The 19,641-nt window shown below is 42.4% G+C and overlaps 2 long non-coding RNA genes and 10 other non-coding genes across 12 annotated transcripts; 10 read left to right on the forward strand and 2 right to left on the reverse strand.

The window, feature by feature from the left end:
* Positions 1–80: 80 nt before the first annotated feature.
* On the reverse strand, positions 81–2,900 carry LOC139790077 (uncharacterized). The gene is made up of 4 exons (XR_011723368.1): positions 2,783–2,900; positions 2,483–2,632; positions 2,163–2,246; positions 81–1,477 (listed from the first exon to the last, which is right to left on the reverse strand). It is a non-coding gene; the product is annotated as an uncharacterized lncRNA (long non-coding RNA).
* Positions 1,665–1,802, reverse strand: LOC139790462 (small nucleolar RNA SNORA47). Its single transcript, XR_011723504.1, has one exon. It is a non-coding gene; the product is annotated as a small nucleolar RNA SNORA47 (small nucleolar RNA).
* A 535-nt stretch (positions 2,901–3,435) lies between the features above and the next one.
* LOC139790078 (uncharacterized) lies at positions 3,436–5,003 on the forward strand. The gene is made up of 4 exons (XR_011723369.1): positions 3,436–3,644; positions 3,795–3,944; positions 4,182–4,265; positions 4,879–5,003. It is a non-coding gene; the product is annotated as an uncharacterized lncRNA (long non-coding RNA).
* On the forward strand, positions 4,554–4,691 carry LOC139790465 (small nucleolar RNA SNORA47). Its single transcript, XR_011723507.1, has one exon. It is a non-coding gene; the product is annotated as a small nucleolar RNA SNORA47 (small nucleolar RNA).
* A 1,343-nt stretch (positions 5,004–6,346) lies between the features above and the next one.
* On the forward strand, positions 6,347–6,479 carry LOC139790473 (small nucleolar RNA SNORA47). The gene has a single exon (XR_011723516.1). It is a non-coding gene; the product is annotated as a small nucleolar RNA SNORA47 (small nucleolar RNA).
* A 1,659-nt stretch (positions 6,480–8,138) lies between these two features.
* LOC139790474 (small nucleolar RNA SNORA47) lies at positions 8,139–8,271 on the forward strand. Its single transcript, XR_011723517.1, has one exon. It is a non-coding gene; the product is annotated as a small nucleolar RNA SNORA47 (small nucleolar RNA).
* A 1,659-nt stretch (positions 8,272–9,930) lies between these two features.
* LOC139790476 (small nucleolar RNA SNORA47) lies at positions 9,931–10,063 on the forward strand. Its single transcript, XR_011723519.1, has one exon. It is a non-coding gene; the product is annotated as a small nucleolar RNA SNORA47 (small nucleolar RNA).
* A 1,659-nt stretch (positions 10,064–11,722) lies between these two features.
* On the forward strand, positions 11,723–11,855 carry LOC139790478 (small nucleolar RNA SNORA47). Its single transcript, XR_011723520.1, has one exon. It is a non-coding gene; the product is annotated as a small nucleolar RNA SNORA47 (small nucleolar RNA).
* Positions 11,856–13,514: 1,659 nt separating this feature from the next.
* Positions 13,515–13,647, forward strand: LOC139790479 (small nucleolar RNA SNORA47). Its single transcript, XR_011723521.1, has one exon. It is a non-coding gene; the product is annotated as a small nucleolar RNA SNORA47 (small nucleolar RNA).
* A 1,659-nt stretch (positions 13,648–15,306) lies between these two features.
* On the forward strand, positions 15,307–15,439 carry LOC139790480 (small nucleolar RNA SNORA47). The gene has a single exon (XR_011723522.1). It is a non-coding gene; the product is annotated as a small nucleolar RNA SNORA47 (small nucleolar RNA).
* Positions 15,440–17,098: 1,659 nt separating this feature from the next.
* On the forward strand, positions 17,099–17,231 carry LOC139790481 (small nucleolar RNA SNORA47). The gene has a single exon (XR_011723523.1). It is a non-coding gene; the product is annotated as a small nucleolar RNA SNORA47 (small nucleolar RNA).
* Positions 17,232–18,890: 1,659 nt separating this feature from the next.
* LOC139790482 (small nucleolar RNA SNORA47) lies at positions 18,891–19,023 on the forward strand. The gene has a single exon (XR_011723524.1). It is a non-coding gene; the product is annotated as a small nucleolar RNA SNORA47 (small nucleolar RNA).
* Positions 19,024–19,641: the final 618 nt, after the last annotated feature.

The following is a 19,641-nucleotide window of genomic DNA, read 5'->3' on the forward strand; positions in this document are numbered from 1 at the left end:
TGAAAGTCATTCTCACAATGTGCAGCAAGTTTGTGTTTTTAACACAACTCTTGTGGAAAGTCACACACAAAACATACATGTTAAGTTGAAATGTAATACCTTTAATATCTGAACAGTGGTTTAAAAGCAAGCTGAAACCAACAAAAAAAATTCCCTACTAACAGAGTAACATGTTGCTACTTTCTCTGTTTATTCATGCTTGCCATGAAATGCTCAGCAAGAGAAACACTGTTCAGTACTAGTTACATATTTCACCTTACCTTAAATGGGAGGGGGGGGGGGGGGGGGAAATCTTTGTTTTCTTACTGATTCATCAGCACTCTTCAAAAATAAATACTCTGTGCAGTAAACCACCAGCACTGCAGAAAATGTTCAGAGGCAGCTTACAGCAGAATTTTCTTCTGTGAAGAACTCACTTGAGATTTGGTTAGTAAATGTTTATCATGCCTTTAAATGAGCAGGTATGTTTAGAAAGCTGCTGTGTGTGTACTTATTAAGCTCTTGTTAGGATACATCCATTGCTGGCAATGGAGCTTATGCCAGAAAAAATCTCCAACCATCTCATTGTGGGTGGGGGAGGATTACCAAATGTGAAGCTAAAAGCTTCGTATTTATTGAATGTTCAAAACACAATAAATCATTGTAAATTTAAGCAGTGTGCTTCTTGGTAACTATGTTGTGCCTGTGCTGTATAAGAATGCCCTTCTAAAATGAGAGTAAAGGAAACTTGGTAGGCTCACCTTCCCCTTGGATCACGCAGGCAACTAACTGTCAGGCAGTGTTGGGTAAAGAAAGGACAAGTTGCTAGCTATTTCTCTTCAATGTAACTTCAGATGCATACAATATAAACCAGCATATTCAATCTCTGCAAAGAACACAGATTTAACAACCTGAGGCACACCTAACTGAAGATAAGAGTTATGAGCATTATGAATGCTTACAGCAATAGTGCTTAATTTAGTCACAGTTAGTCCACTGTTTGTGTTTGTAAGCAGTTACTTTTTTTTTACTGTTTTAGTGACAGCTAAACATTATTGGCTTACTTTGCCGTTGCATTCTTACATTGAAAATTACAAATTTTAGCTGTGAAAAAAATTATTATGAAACAGCTGCACGTTAAGTTCATCATATATCTAAAAAGGTACTTCTGCTACCAGGAGGAAAAAAATTCTATTTATTTTTTTTTAAGTTGACCTGTACTTGTTGTACAGATCTTAGCTGGAACCTTAGCCTTCCTCTCCACAGTTTTTCAATGAACAGCTCTCAGAAAAGTCAATCGCTGGTTTATTTTTGCCATGAAAAGAGGTAACTTGAAAGTATCTGAATGAGTTTGCATCTCATGAAGTTTTTTAAGTAGGACATCATTAACCTTCTGCAAGAGGCATGTTCTCATGTGGTCGAGCACGGACTGCTTCAGTTCCATGGAGAGGGCTGGGGCCAAGTGTCTGTTGCTGTCACAAATCCCATTCTCTTGATGCTGTCGAGGAAAATGGAGAAAGACGTGCCAGTAGTACAGCACTGTTAACAAAACAACTGAAAGTAAGGCCTGACTAAGCCTTATCGAGTAGCTGGGTGCATTTATTGAGGTTTCAGTCCCCTTCCTTGGAGACTTCCAAAGTTCTCAGTACAAATCACTAAAATGGAAGCCACCGGTGGCGAGTAACTTTTTATGTGCAACTGCAGTACTGCTTTCCCTCACGTCAAGAAGGAAGCATGAGCTGCTATTGCACAAGTACAATTTTGGAGGCTTGAACCAGTAAGCTACAGCAAGGAGTTAACTGGCTTACCTTCTCAGTCCTCCAACCATCCTCTTGTCTTTTCCAACTTACACACAATAAACTGATAAATGTAATATGTATAAATATTGCTAGTGAATATTTTTACAAATAATGGTACACTCATCAGTTTGTATAAAAAAACCCTATATTCTGTAGTCCAAACTACAGAATTTGTGGATTTTGGAAGGCACTGATTTACCAAACTTAAAACTGGAATTTGGAAATAAATAAGAAGGGTAGGTATGGCCATATCTTCAGTGCAGAAAAAAACACGGGGAAGTGAAAACAGCACACATTCATCATTGCATTAAATCCTCTGGACTGAACACCTCTGCCAACAGGGTCTCTAAGCTACAGGATACACATGAAAACATTTTACCAAACCTGCCACAGATGAGAATGAGAACGGTGGTTCTGTTCTACCACGAACAGACTCTTTTCCACAGCAACCGGTTGGATGAAGAGTACCTGACGGAGAAATCCATAGAAGCAGGAAGAGATATCAAAACCAGCATCCTTTTACGAATGAGCTGTATTTAAATGTGCACACAGGAGGTTTCGTTCTAGATGGCCTTTTTATAAGCGCTGCACATCTCTGTGGCACCTGGTAGCGGAGTTTTTATTTCTCACGCACGTACTGCCCTAGCAATCACTCAGTTACATCTTTTTCTCACCCGGCAATACCTCTCCGTACATGAACATACCTGCCCGTGGCACAGCCAGCACCCATCTTCGTATGCCCTGCAGCGTTGCAGGGCACCAGCCTCCCTCATCCGTTTGTGCTGAAGCGTCTCGCCGCCATCTCAGCACTGCAAGCCGTGCCCACGTTGCCTCTCACGTTGCTGCTCAACTTCCTTGGTGAAGAGAAGGGGAAAACCGAGCGTTACGGCCCGCCGGCCTTCCGGCCCGGCCCCTCCTGTGCGCACACGGCTCAATGTTGGGGGCCGGGGGACCCGGCAACACGTCCCGCCGCTTCCCCGCTTCGAAGTCAGCCAGCCGCCCACCTCAGCCCCCACTGCAGAACCCAGAGGGCCCGACCCAACCCGCTCCGCTGCGAACTGCTTTGCCTCCCTGCCGCGGCCGCCGCCATCTTCTCTCGCCGTGACGTTCTCCCTGCGGCGGAGGGAGGAGCGGGGCCCGCCCGGACCGACGGCGGCGACGGGGAGGGGGAACCGCGCCCAGCGTTTGAGATGGAAGATGGGAACGTCCGGCTACCCGGCTGCCTGCCGCCGGGGCATGCCTGTTGCCAGTGTGACTTGCCGGGGGCTGCCCGGCCATGCCGCGGGCATTGGAGTGCCCAGAAAGGATGCTCTGCCGAGCAGGCAGCTGATGAGTAAACCTGCAGCTCGGGAGGAGCAGAACGATCTCCTTGCAGGAGGACGGCATCACCAGAGGCCAGACAGCCACAGAAGAGCTCAAATAGCTCCATAACTAGTTTTGAAAATTCGGGATCAGAAGTGAACCTAAGAGTTAAGTTCATGGTATACCTAGAAAGCCACTTCTGCTACCACCTTGTCCAAGCCCCTGCTCAAACAGGGCCACGTACACTGGTTGCCCAGGACAGCGTCTACACAGCTTTGATTATCTCTTCAAAGGGGCTGAAAACAAGTACGACTATTCCCATTGTGCAGACAGAGGATCAAACAGAAGCCGTTCCCATCTTCCATCTCAAACGCGGGGCGCGGTTCCCCGTCGCCGCCGTCGGTCCGGGCGGGCCCCGCTCCTCCCTCCGCCGCCTCCGCCCCGTGCTGCCGCAGGGAGAACGTCACGGCGAGAGAAGATGGCGGCGGCCGCGGCAGGGAGGCAAAGCAGTCCGCAGCGGAGCGGGTTGGGTCGGGCCCTCTGGGTTCTGCAGTGGGGGCTGAGGTGGGCGGCTGGCTGACTTCGAAGCGGGGAAGCGGCGGGACGTGTTGCCGGGTCCCCCGGCCCCCAACATTGAGCCGTGTGCGCACAGGAGGGGCCGGGCCGGAAGGCCGGCGGGCCGTAACGCTCGGTTTTCCCCTTCTCTTCACCAAGGAAGTTGAGCAGCAACGTGAGAGGCAACGTGGGCACGGCTTGCAGTGCTGAGATGGCGGCGAGACGCTTCAGCACAAACGGATGAGGGAGGCTGGTGCCCTGCAACGCTGCAGGGCATACGAAGATGGGTGCTGGCTGTGCCACGGGCAGGTATGTTCATGTACGGAGAGGTATTGCCGGGTGAGAAAAAGATGTAACTGAGTGATTGCTAGGGCAGTACGTGCATGAGAAATAAAAACTCCGCTACCAGGTGCCACAGAGATGTGCAGCGCTTATAAAAAGGCCATCTAGAACGAAACCTCCTGGTGTGCACATTTAAATACAGCTCATTCGTAACAGGATGCTGGTTTTGATATGTTTTCCTGCTTCTGTGGATTTCTCCGTCAGGTACTCCTCATCCAACCGGTTGCTGTGGAAAAGAGTCTGTTCGTGGTAGAACAGAACCACCGTTCTCATTCTCATCTGTGGCAGGTTTGGTAAAATGTTTTCATGTGTATCCTGTAGCTTAGAGACCCTGTTGGCAGAGGTGTTCAGTCCAGAGGATCTAATGCAATGCTGAATGTGTGCTGTTTTCACTTCCCCGTGTTTTTTTCTGCTTTCCAAAATCCACAAATTCTGTAGTTAGGACTGCAGAATACAGGGTTTTTTTATACAAACTGATGAGTGTAACATTATTTGTAAAAATATTCACAAGCAATATTGATACATACACACAATAAACTGATAAATGTAATAAGTTGGAAAAGACAAGAGGATGGTTGGAGGACTGAGAAGGGAAGCCAGTTAACTCCTTGCTGTAGCTTACTGGTTCAAGCCTCCAAAATTATACTTGTGCAATAGCAGCTCATGCTTCCTTCTTGACGTGAGGGAAAGCAGTACTGCAGTTGCACATAAAAAGTTACTCGCCACTGGTGGCCTCCATTTTAGTGATTTGTACTGAGAACTTTGGAAGTCTCCAAGGAAGGGGACTGAAACCTCAATAAATGCACCCAGCTACTCGATAAGGCTTAGTCAGGCCTTACTTTCAGTTGTTTTGTTAACAGTGCTGTACTACTGGCACGTCTTTCTCCATTTTCCTCGACAGCATCAAGAGAATGGGATTTGTGACAGCAACAGGCACTTGGCCTCAGCCCTCTCCATGGAACTGAAGCAGTCTCCTGATCTTTTTTGAGTTGGTAAGGGAGCGATCTAAGCATCCTTCCCGCCAAGCTGAATTCTGTATTGAAGGTGAGGAGTTCATAAAAAGAGCATGTGAACTGGGAAGCAAGAATAGCTTACTATTTGCTGCTTCTCCTTACCCATTACATATAGCTAACTCCTAATCTAACAACTGCACTAGTAAGGAACTGATACTTTTTCATTAGTTTTTAAGATTCACTAGAGAAGAGCAAGGAGGACAAACTCAGCAGACTTACATATGAACAGAAGCTGGACTATCATCTCTCTGGAAGGTTCCTTCACTTCCAGTGGTCTCTCTGCGTTTTCCTGCTCTGTCTTTGTGCTTTGGATTCTTCACTGCTTTGTTGTCTTCATACTCCCTGTTCTTCATAAGCACATGAAATTCCGTCAAGATAAAGAAAGGGGCTTTGAATATTTTATTTTTTTTTATAAATTCACTGCCTGCCTCCAGAAGTAAGGCACCCTCAGCCTATGTCATCAATCCTAAATCTCGGAAAAAACCCTATAGTTGTCACTGAGTACTTTCTACCTTACAGCTGTACCTTGCAAGCTATGTTCTTGCCATCATCCCCTAATACTGTAATGCTACCAAACTAATTTCACAGAGGCTGTGAACAGGTTCTGTTGAATCTTCTCTTGCTATGAGGAATCAAATCTCTGTATTAAGCAGAAAGCTACGTGAACATGACACTGGCTTTTGGTGTAAACGGTTAGCTTGTTCTGCAGCAAAAGATTTCTTCAGAAGCTTTGACAGAACTAAGCAGGTGTATAGATGCCATATTGGTATTGCTTTGGCAGCTGAAGGGAATTTGAGGGAAATAATGGCATTCTGCTTTCTACGTTAATGCTTACTACACCTGCAAGACGTAACCCCGGAGTTTAAACAGCCTCTACAACAGAAGTAACTTGACTACTTCTATTCAATATCGCACGTACATTCCTGCTGTCACTTTTCTGTGGCAAAGCAGACTTAAAGGGTTTAAAAGCTTCCCTTTTCCATTTCTTCAGTTGCTCCTTAACTTTCCTGTCCAATACAAGATAGCAGTACAGCTCAGTCTAAGCTTAATTCGCAAAAATAAAAAGAGAATTTCTAAAAATAGAATTGCCAAAAATAGAAAAGTAGAATAGATATGGCCATACCTACGCTTCTTATTTATTTCCACATTCCAGATCTAGGTTTGGTAAACCAGTGCTTTCCAAAATTCACAAATTCTGTAGTTAGGACTGCAGAATATAGGGCTTTTTTTAGATAAACTGATGAGTGTACTGTCGTTTATAAAAAGCTTGAAGATGAAAAAGATTCACTAGCAATATTTACACATGCACACAGTAAACTGATAAATGTAGTAAGTTGGAAAAGACAAGAGGATGGCTGGAGGACTGAGAAGGGAAGCCAGTTAACTCCTTGCTGTAGCCTACTGGTTCAGGCCTCCAAAATTGTACTTGTGTAATAGCAGCTCATGCTTCCTTCTTGACGTGAGGGAAAGCAGTACTGCGTTACACATAAAAAGTTACTCGCCACTGGTGGCCTCCATTTTAGTGATTTGTACTGAGAACTTTGGAAGTCTCCAAGGAAGGGGACTGAAACCTCAATAAATGCACCCAGCTACTCGATAAGGCTTAGTCAGGCCTTACTTTCAGTTGTTTTGTTAACAGTGCTGTACTACTGGCACGTCTTTCTCCATTTTCCTCGACAGCATCAAGAGAATGGGATTTGTGACAGCAACAGGCACTTGGCCTCAGCCCTCTCCATGGAACTGAAGCAGTCTCCTGATCTTTTTTGAGTTGGTAAGGGAGCGATCTAAGCATCCTTCCCGCCAAGCTGAATTCTGTATTGAAGGTGAGGAGTTCATAAAAAGAGCATGTGAACTGGGAAGCAAGAATAGCTTACTATTTGCTGCTTCTCCTTACCCATTACATATAGCTAACTCCTAATCTAACAACTGCACTAGTAAGGAACTGATACTTTTTCATCAGTTTTTAAGATTCACTAGAGAAGAGCAAGGAGGACAAACTCAGCAGACTTACATATGAACAGAAGCTGGACTATCATCTCTCTGGAAGGTTCCTTCACTTCCAGTGGTCTCTCTGCGTTTTCCTGCTCTGTCTTTGTGCTTTGGATTCTTCACTGCTTTGTTGTCTTCATACTCCCTGTTCTTCATAAGCACATGAAATTCCGTCAAGATAAAGAAAGGGGCTTTGAATATTTTATTTTTTTTTATAAATTCACTGCCTGCCTCCAGACGTAAGGCACCCTCAGCCTATGTCATCAATCCTAAATCTCGGAAAAAACCCTATAGTTGTCACTGAGTACTTTCCACCTTACAGCTGTACCTTGCAAGCTATGTTCTTGCCATCATCCCCTAATACTGTAATGCTACCAAACTAATTTCACAGAGGCTGTGAACAGGTTCTGTTGAATCTTCTCTTGCTATGAGGAATCAAATCTCTGTATGAAGCAGAAAGCTACGTGAACATGACACTGGCTTTTGGTGTAAACGGTTAGCTTGTTCTGCAGCAAAAGATTTCTTCAGAAGCTTTGACAGAACTAAGCAGGTGTATAGATGCCATATTGGTATTGCTTTGGCAGCTGAAGGGAATTTGAGGGAAATAATGGCATTCTGCTTTCTACGTTAATGCTTACTACACCTGCAAGACGTAACCCCGGAGTTTAAACAGCCTCTACAACAGAAGTAACTTGACTACTTCTATTCAATATCGCACGTACATTCCTGCTGTCACTTTTCTGTGGCAAAGCAGACTTAAAGGGTTTAAAAGCTTCCCTTTTCCATTTCTTCAGTTGCTCCTTAACTTTCCTGTCCAATACAAGATAGCAGTACAGCTCCGTCTAAGCTTAATTCGCAAAAATAAAAAGAGAATTTCTAAAAATAGAATTGCCAAAAATAGAAAAGTAGAATAGATATGGCCATACCTACGCTTCTTATTTATTTCCACATTCCAGATCTAGGTTTGGTAAACCAGTGCTTTCCAAAATTCACAAATTCTGTAGTTAGGACTGCAGAATATAGGGCTTTTTTTAGATAAACTGATGAGTGTACTGTCGTTTATAAAAAGCTTGAAGATGAAAAAGATTCACTAGCAATATTTACACATGCACACAGTAAACTGATAAATGTAGTAAGTTGGAAAAGACAAGAGGATGGCTGGAGGACTGAGAAGGGAAGCCAGTTAACTCCTTGCTGTAGCCTACTGGTTCAGGCCTCCAAAATTGTACTTGTGTAATAGCAGCTCATGCTTCCTTCTTGACGTGAGGGAAAGCAGTACTGCGTTACACATAAAAAGTTACTCGCCACTGGTGGCCTCCATTTTAGTGATTTGTACTGAGAACTTTGGAAGTCTCCAAGGAAGGGGACTGAAACCTCAATAAATGCACCCAGCTACTCGATAAGGCTTAGTCAGGCCTTACTTTCAGTTGTTTTGTTAACAGTGCTGTACTACTGGCACGTCTTTCTCCATTTTCCTCGACAGCATCAAGAGAATGGGATTTGTGACAGCAACAGGCACTTGGCCTCAGCCCTCTCCATGGAACTGAAGCAGTCTCCTGATCTTTTTTGAGTTGGTAAGGGAGCGATCTAAGCATCCTTCCCGCCAAGCTGAATTCTGTATTGAAGGTGAGGAGTTCATAAAAAGAGCATGTGAACTGGGAAGCAAGAATAGCTTACTATTTGCTGCTTCTCCTTACCCATTACATATAGCTAACTCCTAATCTAACAACTGCACTAGTAAGGAACTGATACTTTTTCATCAGTTTTTAAGATTCACTAGAGAAGAGCAAGGAGGACAAACTCAGCAGACTTACATATGAACAGAAGCTGGACTATCATCTCTCTGGAAGGTTCCTTCACTTCCAGTGGTCTCTCTGCGTTTTCCTGCTCTGTCTTTGTGCTTTGGATTCTTCACTGCTTTGTTGTCTTCATACTCCCTGTTCTTCATAAGCACATGAAATTCCGTCAAGATAAAGAAAGGGGCTTTGAATATTTTATTTTTTTTTATAAATTCACTGCCTGCCTCCAGACGTAAGGCACCCTCAGCCTATGTCATCAATCCTAAATCTCGGAAAAAACCCTATAGTTGTCACTGAGTACTTTCTACCTTACAGCTGTACCTTGCAAGCTATGTTCTTGCCATCATCCCCTAATACTGTAATGCTACCAAACTAATTTCACAGAGGCTGTGAACAGGTTCTGTTGAATCTTCTCTTGCTATGAGGAATCAAATCTCTGTATGAAGCAGAAAGCTCCGTGAACATGACACTGGCTTTTGGTGTAAACGGTTAGCTTGTTCTGCAGCAAAAGATTTCTTCAGAAGCTTTGACAGAACTAAGCAGGTGTATAGATGCCATATTGGTATTGCTTTGGCAGCTGAAGGGAATTTGAGGGAAATAATGGCATTCTGCTTTCTACGTTAATGCTTACTACACCTGCAAGACGTAACCCCGGAGTTTAAACAGCCTCTACAACAGAAGTAACTTGACTACTTCTATTCAATATCGCACGTACATTCCTGCTGTCACTTTTCTGTGGCAAAGCAGACTTAAAGGGTTTAAAAGCTTCCCTTTTCCATTTCTTCAGTTGCTCCTTAACTTTCCTGTCCAATACAAGATAGCAGTACAGCTCCGTCTAAGCTTAATTCGCAAAAATAAAAAGAGAATTTCTAAAAATAGAATTGCCAAAAATAGAAAAGTAGAATAGATATGGCCATACCTACGCTTCTTATTTATTTCCACATTCCAGATCTAGGTTTGGTAAACCAGTGCTTTCCAAAATTCACAAATTCTGTAGTTAGGACTGCAGAATATAGGGCTTTTTTTAGATAAACTGATGAGTGTACTGTCGTTTATAAAAAGCTTGAAGATGAAAAAGATTCACTAGCAATATTTACACATGCACACAGTAAACTGATAAATGTAGTAAGTTGGAAAAGACAAGAGGATGGCTGGAGGACTGAGAAGGGAAGCCAGTTAACTCCTTGCTGTAGCCTACTGGTTCAGGCCTCCAAAATTGTACTTGTGTAATAGCAGCTCATGCTTCCTTCTTGACGTGAGGGAAAGCAGTACTGCGTTACACATAAAAAGTTACTCGCCACTGGTGGCCTCCATTTTAGTGATTTGTACTGAGAACTTTGGAAGTCTCCAAGGAAGGGGACTGAAACCTCAATAAATGCACCCAGCTACTCGATAAGGCTTAGTCAGGCCTTACTTTCAGTTGTTTTGTTAACAGTGCTGTACTACTGGCACGTCTTTCTCCATTTTCCTCGACAGCATCAAGAGAATGGGATTTGTGACAGCAACAGGCACTTGGCCTCAGCCCTCTCCATGGAACTGAAGCAGTCTCCTGATCTTTTTTGAGTTGGTAAGGGAGCGATCTAAGCATCCTTCCCGCCAAGCTGAATTCTGTATTGAAGGTGAGGAGTTCATAAAAAGAGCATGTGAACTGGGAAGCAAGAATAGCTTACTATTTGCTGCTTCTCCTTACCCATTACATATAGCTAACTCCTAATCTAACAACTGCACTAGTAAGGAACTGATACTTTTTCATCAGTTTTTAAGATTCACTAGAGAAGAGCAAGGAGGACAAACTCAGCAGACTTACATATGAACAGAAGCTGGACTATCATCTCTCTGGAAGGTTCCTTCACTTCCAGTGGTCTCTCTGCGTTTTCCTGCTCTGTCTTTGTGCTTTGGATTCTTCACTGCTTTGTTGTCTTCATACTCCCTGTTCTTCATAAGCACATGAAATTCCGTCAAGATAAAGAAAGGGGCTTTGAATATTTTATTTTTTTTTATAAATTCACTGCCTGCCTCCAGACGTAAGGCACCCTCAGCCTATGTCATCAATCCTAAATCTCGGAAAAAACCCTATAGTTGTCACTGAGTACTTTCTACCTTACAGCTGTACCTTGCAAGCTATGTTCTTGCCATCATCCCCTAATACTGTAATGCTACCAAACTAATTTCACAGAGGCTGTGAACAGGTTCTGTTGAATCTTCTCTTGCTATGAGGAATCAAATCTCTGTATGAAGCAGAAAGCTCCGTGAACATGACACTGGCTTTTGGTGTAAACGGTTAGCTTGTTCTGCAGCAAAAGATTTCTTCAGAAGCTTTGACAGAACTAAGCAGGTGTATAGATGCCATATTGGTATTGCTTTGGCAGCTGAAGGGAATTTGAGGGAAATAATGGCATTCTGCTTTCTACGTTAATGCTTACTACACCTGCAAGACGTAACCCCGGAGTTTAAACAGCCTCTACAACAGAAGTAACTTGACTACTTCTATTCAATATCGCACGTACATTCCTGCTGTCACTTTTCTGTGGCAAAGCAGACTTAAAGGGTTTAAAAGCTTCCCTTTTCCATTTCTTCAGTTGCTCCTTAACTTTCCTGTCCAATACAAGATAGCAGTACAGCTCAGTCTAAGCTTAATTCGCAAAAATAAAAAGAGAATTTCTAAAAATAGAATTGCCAAAAATAGAAAAGTAGAATAGATATGGCCATACCTACGCTTCTTATTTATTTCCACATTCCAGATCTAGGTTTGGTAAACCAGTGCTTTCCAAAATTCACAAATTCTGTAGTTAGGACTGCAGAATATAGGGCTTTTTTTAGATAAACTGATGAGTGTACTGTCGTTTATAAAAAGCTTGAAGATGAAAAAGATTCACTAGCAATATTTACACATGCACACAGTAAACTGATAAATGTAGTAAGTTGGAAAAGACAAGAGGATGGCTGGAGGACTGAGAAGGGAAGCCAGTTAACTCCTTGCTGTAGCCTACTGGTTCAGGCCTCCAAAATTGTACTTGTGTAATAGCAGCTCATGCTTCCTTCTTGACGTGAGGGAAAGCAGTACTGCGTTACACATAAAAAGTTACTCGCCACTGGTGGCCTCCATTTTAGTGATTTGTACTGAGAACTTTGGAAGTCTCCAAGGAAGGGGACTGAAACCTCAATAAATGCACCCAGCTACTCGATAAGGCTTAGTCAGGCCTTACTTTCAGTTGTTTTGTTAACAGTGCTGTACTACTGGCACGTCTTTCTCCATTTTCCTCGACAGCATCAAGAGAATGGGATTTGTGACAGCAACAGGCACTTGGCCTCAGCCCTCTCCATGGAACTGAAGCAGTCTCCTGATCTTTTTTGAGTTGGTAAGGGAGCGATCTAAGCATCCTTCCCGCCAAGCTGAATTCTGTATTGAAGGTGAGGAGTTCATAAAAAGAGCATGTGAACTGGGAAGCAAGAATAGCTTACTATTTGCTGCTTCTCCTTACCCATTACATATAGCTAACTCCTAATCTAACAACTGCACTAGTAAGGAACTGATACTTTTTCATCAGTTTTTAAGATTCACTAGAGAAGAGCAAGGAGGACAAACTCAGCAGACTTACATATGAACAGAAGCTGGACTATCATCTCTCTGGAAGGTTCCTTCACTTCCAGTGGTCTCTCTGCGTTTTCCTGCTCTGTCTTTGTGCTTTGGATTCTTCACTGCTTTGTTGTCTTCATACTCCCTGTTCTTCATAAGCACATGAAATTCCGTCAAGATAAAGAAAGGGGCTTTGAATATTTTATTTTTTTTTATAAATTCACTGCCTGCCTCCAGACGTAAGGCACCCTCAGCCTATGTCATCAATCCTAAATCTCGGAAAAAACCCTATAGTTGTCACTGAGTACTTTCCACCTTACAGCTGTACCTTGCAAGCTATGTTCTTGCCATCATCCCCTAATACTGTAATGCTACCAAACTAATTTCACAGAGGCTGTGAACAGGTTCTGTTGAATCTTCTCTTGCTATGAGGAATCAAATCTCTGTATTAAGCAGAAAGCTACGTGAACATGACACTGGCTTTTGGTGTAAACGGTTAGCTTGTTCTGCAGCAAAAGATTTCTTCAGAAGCTTTGACAGAACTAAGCAGGTGTATAGATGCCATATTGGTATTGCTTTGGCAGCTGAAGGGAATTTGAGGGAAATAATGGCATTCTGCTTTCTACGTTAATGCTTACTACACCTGCAAGACGTAACCCCGGAGTTTAAACAGCCTCTACAACAGAAGTAACTTGACTACTTCTATTCAATATCGCACGTACATTCCTGCTGTCACTTTTCTGTGGCAAAGCAGACTTAAAGGGTTTAAAAGCTTCCCTTTTCCATTTCTTCAGTTGCTCCTTAACTTTCCTGTCCAATACAAGATAGCAGTACAGCTCCGTCTAAGCTTAATTCGCAAAAATAAAAAGAGAATTTCTAAAAATAGAATTGCCAAAAATAGAAAAGTAGAATAGATATGGCCATACCTACGCTTCTTATTTATTTCCACATTCCAGATCTAGGTTTGGTAAACCAGTGCTTTCCAAAATTCACAAATTCTGTAGTTAGGACTGCAGAATATAGGGCTTTTTTTAGATAAACTGATGAGTGTACTGTCGTTTATAAAAAGCTTGAAGATGAAAAAGATTCACTAGCAATATTTACACATGCACACAGTAAACTGATAAATGTAGTAAGTTGGAAAAGACAAGAGGATGGCTGGAGGACTGAGAAGGGAAGCCAGTTAACTCCTTGCTGTAGCCTACTGGTTCAGGCCTCCAAAATTGTACTTGTGTAATAGCAGCTCATGCTTCCTTCTTGACGTGAGGGAAAGCAGTACTGCGTTACACATAAAAAGTTACTCGCCACTGGTGGCCTCCATTTTAGTGATTTGTACTGAGAACTTTGGAAGTCTCCAAGGAAGGGGACTGAAACCTCAATAAATGCACCCAGCTACTCGATAAGGCTTAGTCAGGCCTTACTTTCAGTTGTTTTGTTAACAGTGCTGTACTACTGGCACGTCTTTCTCCATTTTCCTCGACAGCATCAAGAGAATGGGATTTGTGACAGCAACAGGCACTTGGCCTCAGCCCTCTCCATGGAACTGAAGCAGTCTCCTGATCTTTTTTGAGTTGGTAAGGGAGCGATCTAAGCATCCTTCCCGCCAAGCTGAATTCTGTATTGAAGGTGAGGAGTTCATAAAAAGAGCATGTGAACTGGGAAGCAAGAATAGCTTACTATTTGCTGCTTCTCCTTACCCATTACATATAGCTAACTCCTAATCTAACAACTGCACTAGTAAGGAACTGATACTTTTTCATCAGTTTTTAAGATTCACTAGAGAAGAGCAAGGAGGACAAACTCAGCAGACTTACATATGAACAGAAGCTGGACTATCATCTCTCTGGAAGGTTCCTTCACTTCCAGTGGTCTCTCTGCGTTTTCCTGCTCTGTCTTTGTGCTTTGGATTCTTCACTGCTTTGTTGTCTTCATACTCCCTGTTCTTCATAAGCACATGAAATTCCGTCAAGATAAAGAAAGGGGCTTTGAATATTTTATTTTTTTTTATAAATTCACTGCCTGCCTCCAGACGTAAGGCACCCTCAGCCTATGTCATCAATCCTAAATCTCGGAAAAAACCCTATAGTTGTCACTGAGTACTTTCCACCTTACAGCTGTACCTTGCAAGCTATGTTCTTGCCATCATCCCCTAATACTGTAATGCTACCAAACTAATTTCACAGAGGCTGTGAACAGGTTCTGTTGAATCTTCTCTTGCTATGAGGAATCAAATCTCTGTATTAAGCAGAAAGCTACGTGAACATGACACTGGCTTTTGGTGTAAACGGTTAGCTTGTTCTGCAGCAAAAGATTTCTTCAGAAGCTTTGACAGAACTAAGCAGGTGTATAGATGCCATATTGGTATTGCTTTGGCAGCTGAAGGGAATTTGAGGGAAATAATGGCATTCTGCTTTCTACGTTAATGCTTACTACACCTGCAAGACGTAACCCCGGAGTTTAAACAGCCTCTACAACAGAAGTAACTTGACTACTTCTATTCAATATCGCACGTACATTCCTGCTGTCACTTTTCTGTGGCAAAGCAGACTTAAAGGGTTTAAAAGCTTCCCTTTTCCATTTCTTCAGTTGCTCCTTAACTTTCCTGTCCAATACAAGATAGCAGTACAGCTCCGTCTAAGCTTAATTCGCAAAAATAAAAAGAGAATTTCTAAAAATAGAATTGCCAAAAATAGAAAAGTAGAATAGATATGGCCATACCTACGCTTCTTATTTATTTCCACATTCCAGATCTAGGTTTGGTAAACCAGTGCTTTCCAAAATTCACAAATTCTGTAGTTAGGACTGCAGAATATAGGGCTTTTTTTAGATAAACTGATGAGTGTACTGTCGTTTATAAAAAGCTTGAAGATGAAAAAGATTCACTAGCAATATTTACACATGCACACAGTAAACTGATAAATGTAGTAAGTTGGAAAAGACAAGAGGATGGCTGGAGGACTGAGAAGGGAAGCCAGTTAACTCCTTGCTGTAGCCTACTGGTTCAGGCCTCCAAAATTGTACTTGTGTAATAGCAGCTCATGCTTCCTTCTTGACGTGAGGGAAAGCAGTACTGCGTTACACATAAAAAGTTACTCGCCACTGGTGGCCTCCATTTTAGTGATTTGTACTGAGAACTTTGGAAGTCTCCAAGGAAGGGGACTGAAACCTCAATAAATGCACCCAGCTACTCGATAAGGCTTAGTCAGGCCTTACTTTCAGTTGTTTTGTTAACAGTGCTGTACTACTGGCACGTCTTTCTCCATTTTCCTCGACAGCATCAAGAGAATGGGATTTGTGACAGCAACAGGCACTTGGCCTCAGCCCTCTCCATGGAACTGAAGCAGTCTCCTGATCTTTTTTGAGTTGGTAAGGGAGCGATCTAAGCATCCTTCCCGCCAAGCTGAATTCTGTATTGAAGGTGAGGAGTTCATAAAAAGAGCATGTGAACTGGGAAGCAAGAATAGCTTACTATTTGCTGCTTCTCCTTACCCATTACATATAGCTAACTCCTAATCTAACAACTGCACTAGTAAGGAACTGATACTTTTTCATCAGTTTTTAAGATTCACTAGAGAAGAGCAAGGAGGACAAACTCAGCAGACTTACATATGAACAGAAGCTGGACTATCATCTCTCTGGAAGGTTCCTTCACTTCCAGTGGTCTCTCTGCGTTTTCCTGCTCTGTCTTTGTGCTTTGGATTCTTCACTGCTTTGTTGTCTTCATACTCCCTGTTCTTCATAAGCACATGAAATTCCGTCAAGATAAAGAAAGGGGCTTTGAATATTTTATTTTTTTTTATAAATTCACTGCCTGCCTCCAGACGTAAGGCACCCTCAGCCTATGTCATCAATCCTAAATCTCGGAAAAAACCCTATAGTTGTCACTGAGTACTTTCCACCTTACAGCTGTACCTTGCAAGCTATGTTCTTGCCATCATCCCCTAATACTGTAATGCTACCAAACTAATTTCACAGAGGCTGTGAACAGGTTCTGTTGAATCTTCTCTTGCTATGAGGAATCAAATCTCTGTATTAAGCAGAAAGCTACGTGAACATGACACTGGCTTTTGGTGTAAACGGTTAGCTTGTTCTGCAGCAAAAGATTTCTTCAGAAGCTTTGACAGAACTAAGCAGGTGTATAGATGCCATATTGGTATTGCTTTGGCAGCTGAAGGGAATTTGAGGGAAATAATGGCATTCTGCTTTCTACGTTAATGCTTACTACACCTGCAAGACGTAACCCCGGAGTTTAAACAGCCTCTACAACAGAAGTAACTTGACTACTTCTATTCAATATCGCACGTACATTCCTGCTGTCACTTTTCTGTGGCAAAGCAGACTTAAAGGGTTTAAAAGCTTCCCTTTTCCATTTCTTCAGTTGCTCCTTAACTTTCCTGTCCAATACAAGATAGCAGTACAGCTCAGTCTAAGCTTAATTCGCAAAAATAAAAAGAGAATTTCTAAAAATAGAATTGCCAAAAATAGAAAAGTAGAATAGATATGGCCATACCTACGCTTCTTATTTATTTCCACATTCCAGATCTAGGTTTGGTAAACCAGTGCTTTCCAAAATTCACAAATTCTGTAGTTAGGACTGCAGAATATAGGGCTTTTTTTAGATAAACTGATGAGTGTACTGTCGTTTATAAAAAGCTTGAAGATGAAAAAGATTCACTAGCAATATTTACACATGCACACAGTAAACTGATAAATGTAGTAAGTTGGAAAAGACAAGAGGATGGCTGGAGGACTGAGAAGGGAAGCCAGTTAACTCCTTGCTGTAGCCTACTGGTTCAGGCCTCCAAAATTGTACTTGTGTAATAGCAGCTCATGCTTCCTTCTTGACGTGAGGGAAAGCAGTACTGCGTTACACATAAAAAGTTACTCGCCACTGGTGGCCTCCATTTTAGTGATTTGTACTGAGAACTTTGGAAGTCTCCAAGGAAGGGGACTGAAACCTCAATAAATGCACCCAGCTACTCGATAAGGCTTAGTCAGGCCTTACTTTCAGTTGTTTTGTTAACAGTGCTGTACTACTGGCACGTCTTTCTCCATTTTCCTCGACAGCATCAAGAGAATGGGATTTGTGACAGCAACAGGCACTTGGCCTCAGCCCTCTCCATGGAACTGAAGCAGTCTCCTGATCTTTTTTGAGTTGGTAAGGGAGCGATCTAAGCATCCTTCCCGCCAAGCTGAATTCTGTATTGAAGGTGAGGAGTTCATAAAAAGAGCATGTGAACTGGGAAGCAAGAATAGCTTACTATTTGCTGCTTCTCCTTACCCATTACATATAGCTAACTCCTAATCTAACAACTGCACTAGTAAGGAACTGATACTTTTTCATCAGTTTTTAAGATTCACTAGAGAAGAGCAAGGAGGACAAACTCAGCAGACTTACATATGAACAGAAGCTGGACTATCATCTCTCTGGAAGGTTCCTTCACTTCCAGTGGTCTCTCTGCGTTTTCCTGCTCTGTCTTTGTGCTTTGGATTCTTCACTGCTTTGTTGTCTTCATACTCCCTGTTCTTCATAAGCACATGAAATTCCGTCAAGATAAAGAAAGGGGCTTTGAATATTTTATTTTTTTTTATAAATTCACTGCCTGCCTCCAGACGTAAGGCACCCTCAGCCTATGTCATCAATCCTAAATCTCGGAAAAAACCCTATAGTTGTCACTGAGTACTTTCCACCTTACAGCTGTACCTTGCAAGCTATGTTCTTGCCATCATCCCCTAATACTGTAATGCTACCAAACTAATTTCACAGAGGCTGTGAACAGGTTCTGTTGAATCTTCTCTTGCTATGAGGAATCAAATCTCTGTATGAAGCAGAAAGCTACGTGAACATGACACTGGCTTTTGGTGTAAACGGTTAGCTTGTTCTGCAGCAAAAGATTTCTTCAGAAGCTTTGACAGAACTAAGCAGGTGTATAGATGCCATATTGGTATTGCTTTGGCAGCTGAAGGGAATTTGAGGGAAATAATGGCATTCTGCTTTCTACGTTAATGCTTACTACACCTGCAAGACGTAACCCCGGAGTTTAAACAGCCTCTACAACAGAAGTAACTTGACTACTTCTATTCAATATCGCACGTACATTCCTGCTGTCACTTTTCTGTGGCAAAGCAGACTTAAAGGGTTTAAAAGCTTCCCTTTTCCATTTCTTCAGTTGCTCCTTAACTTTCCTGTCCAATACAAGATAGCAGTACAGCTCAGTCTAAGCTTAATTCGCAAAAATAAAAAGAGAATTTCTAAAAATAGAATTGCCAAAAATAGAAAAGTAGAATAGATATGGCCATACCTACGCTTCTTATTTATTTCCACATTCCAGATCTAGGTTTGGTAAACCAGTGCTTTCCAAAATTCACAAATTCTGTAGTTAGGACTGCAGAATATAGGGCTTTTTTTAGATAAACTGATGAGTGTACTGTCGTTTATAAAAAGCTTGAAGATGAAAAAGATTCACTAGCAATATTTACACATGCACACAGTAAACTGATAAATGTAGTAAGTTGGAAAAGACAAGAGGATGGCTGGAGGACTGAGAAGGGAAGCCAGTTAACTCCTTGCTGTAGCCTACTGGTTCAGGCCTCCAAAATTGTACTTGTGTAATAGCAGCTCATGCTTCCTTCTTGACGTGAGGGAAAGCAGTACTGCGTTACACATAAAAAGTTACTCGCCACTGGTGGCCTCCATTTTAGTGATTTGTACTGAGAACTTTGGAAGTCTCCAAGGAAGGGGACTGAAACCTCAATAAATGCACCCAGCTACTCGATAAGGCTTAGTCAGGCCTTACTTTCAGTTGTTTTGTTAACAGTGCTGTACTACTGGCACGTCTTTCTCCATTTTCCTCGACAGCATCAAGAGAATGGGATTTGTGACAGCAACAGGCACTTGGCCTCAGCCCTCTCCATGGAACTGAAGCAGTCTCCTGATCTTTTTTGAGTTGGTAAGGGAGCGATCTAAGCATCCTTCCCGCCAAGCTGAATTCTGTATTGAAGGTGAGGAGTTCATAAAAAGAGCATGTGAACTGGGAAGCAAGAATAGCTTACTATTTGCTGCTTCTCCTTACCCATTACATATAGCTAACTCCTAATCTAACAACTGCACTAGTAAGGAACTGATACTTTTTCATCAGTTTTTAAGATTCACTAGAGAAGAGCAAGGAGGACAAACTCAGCAGACTTACATATGAACAGAAGCTGGACTATCATCTCTCTGGAAGGTTCCTTCACTTCCAGTGGTCTCTCTGCGTTTTCCTGCTCTGTCTTTGTGCTTTGGATTC

Source organism: Heliangelus exortis, chromosome Z, assembly GCF_036169615.1.
Source record: "Heliangelus exortis chromosome Z, bHelExo1.hap1, whole genome shotgun sequence".
Lineage (NCBI taxonomy): Eukaryota > Metazoa > Chordata > Aves > Apodiformes > Trochilidae > Heliangelus > Heliangelus exortis.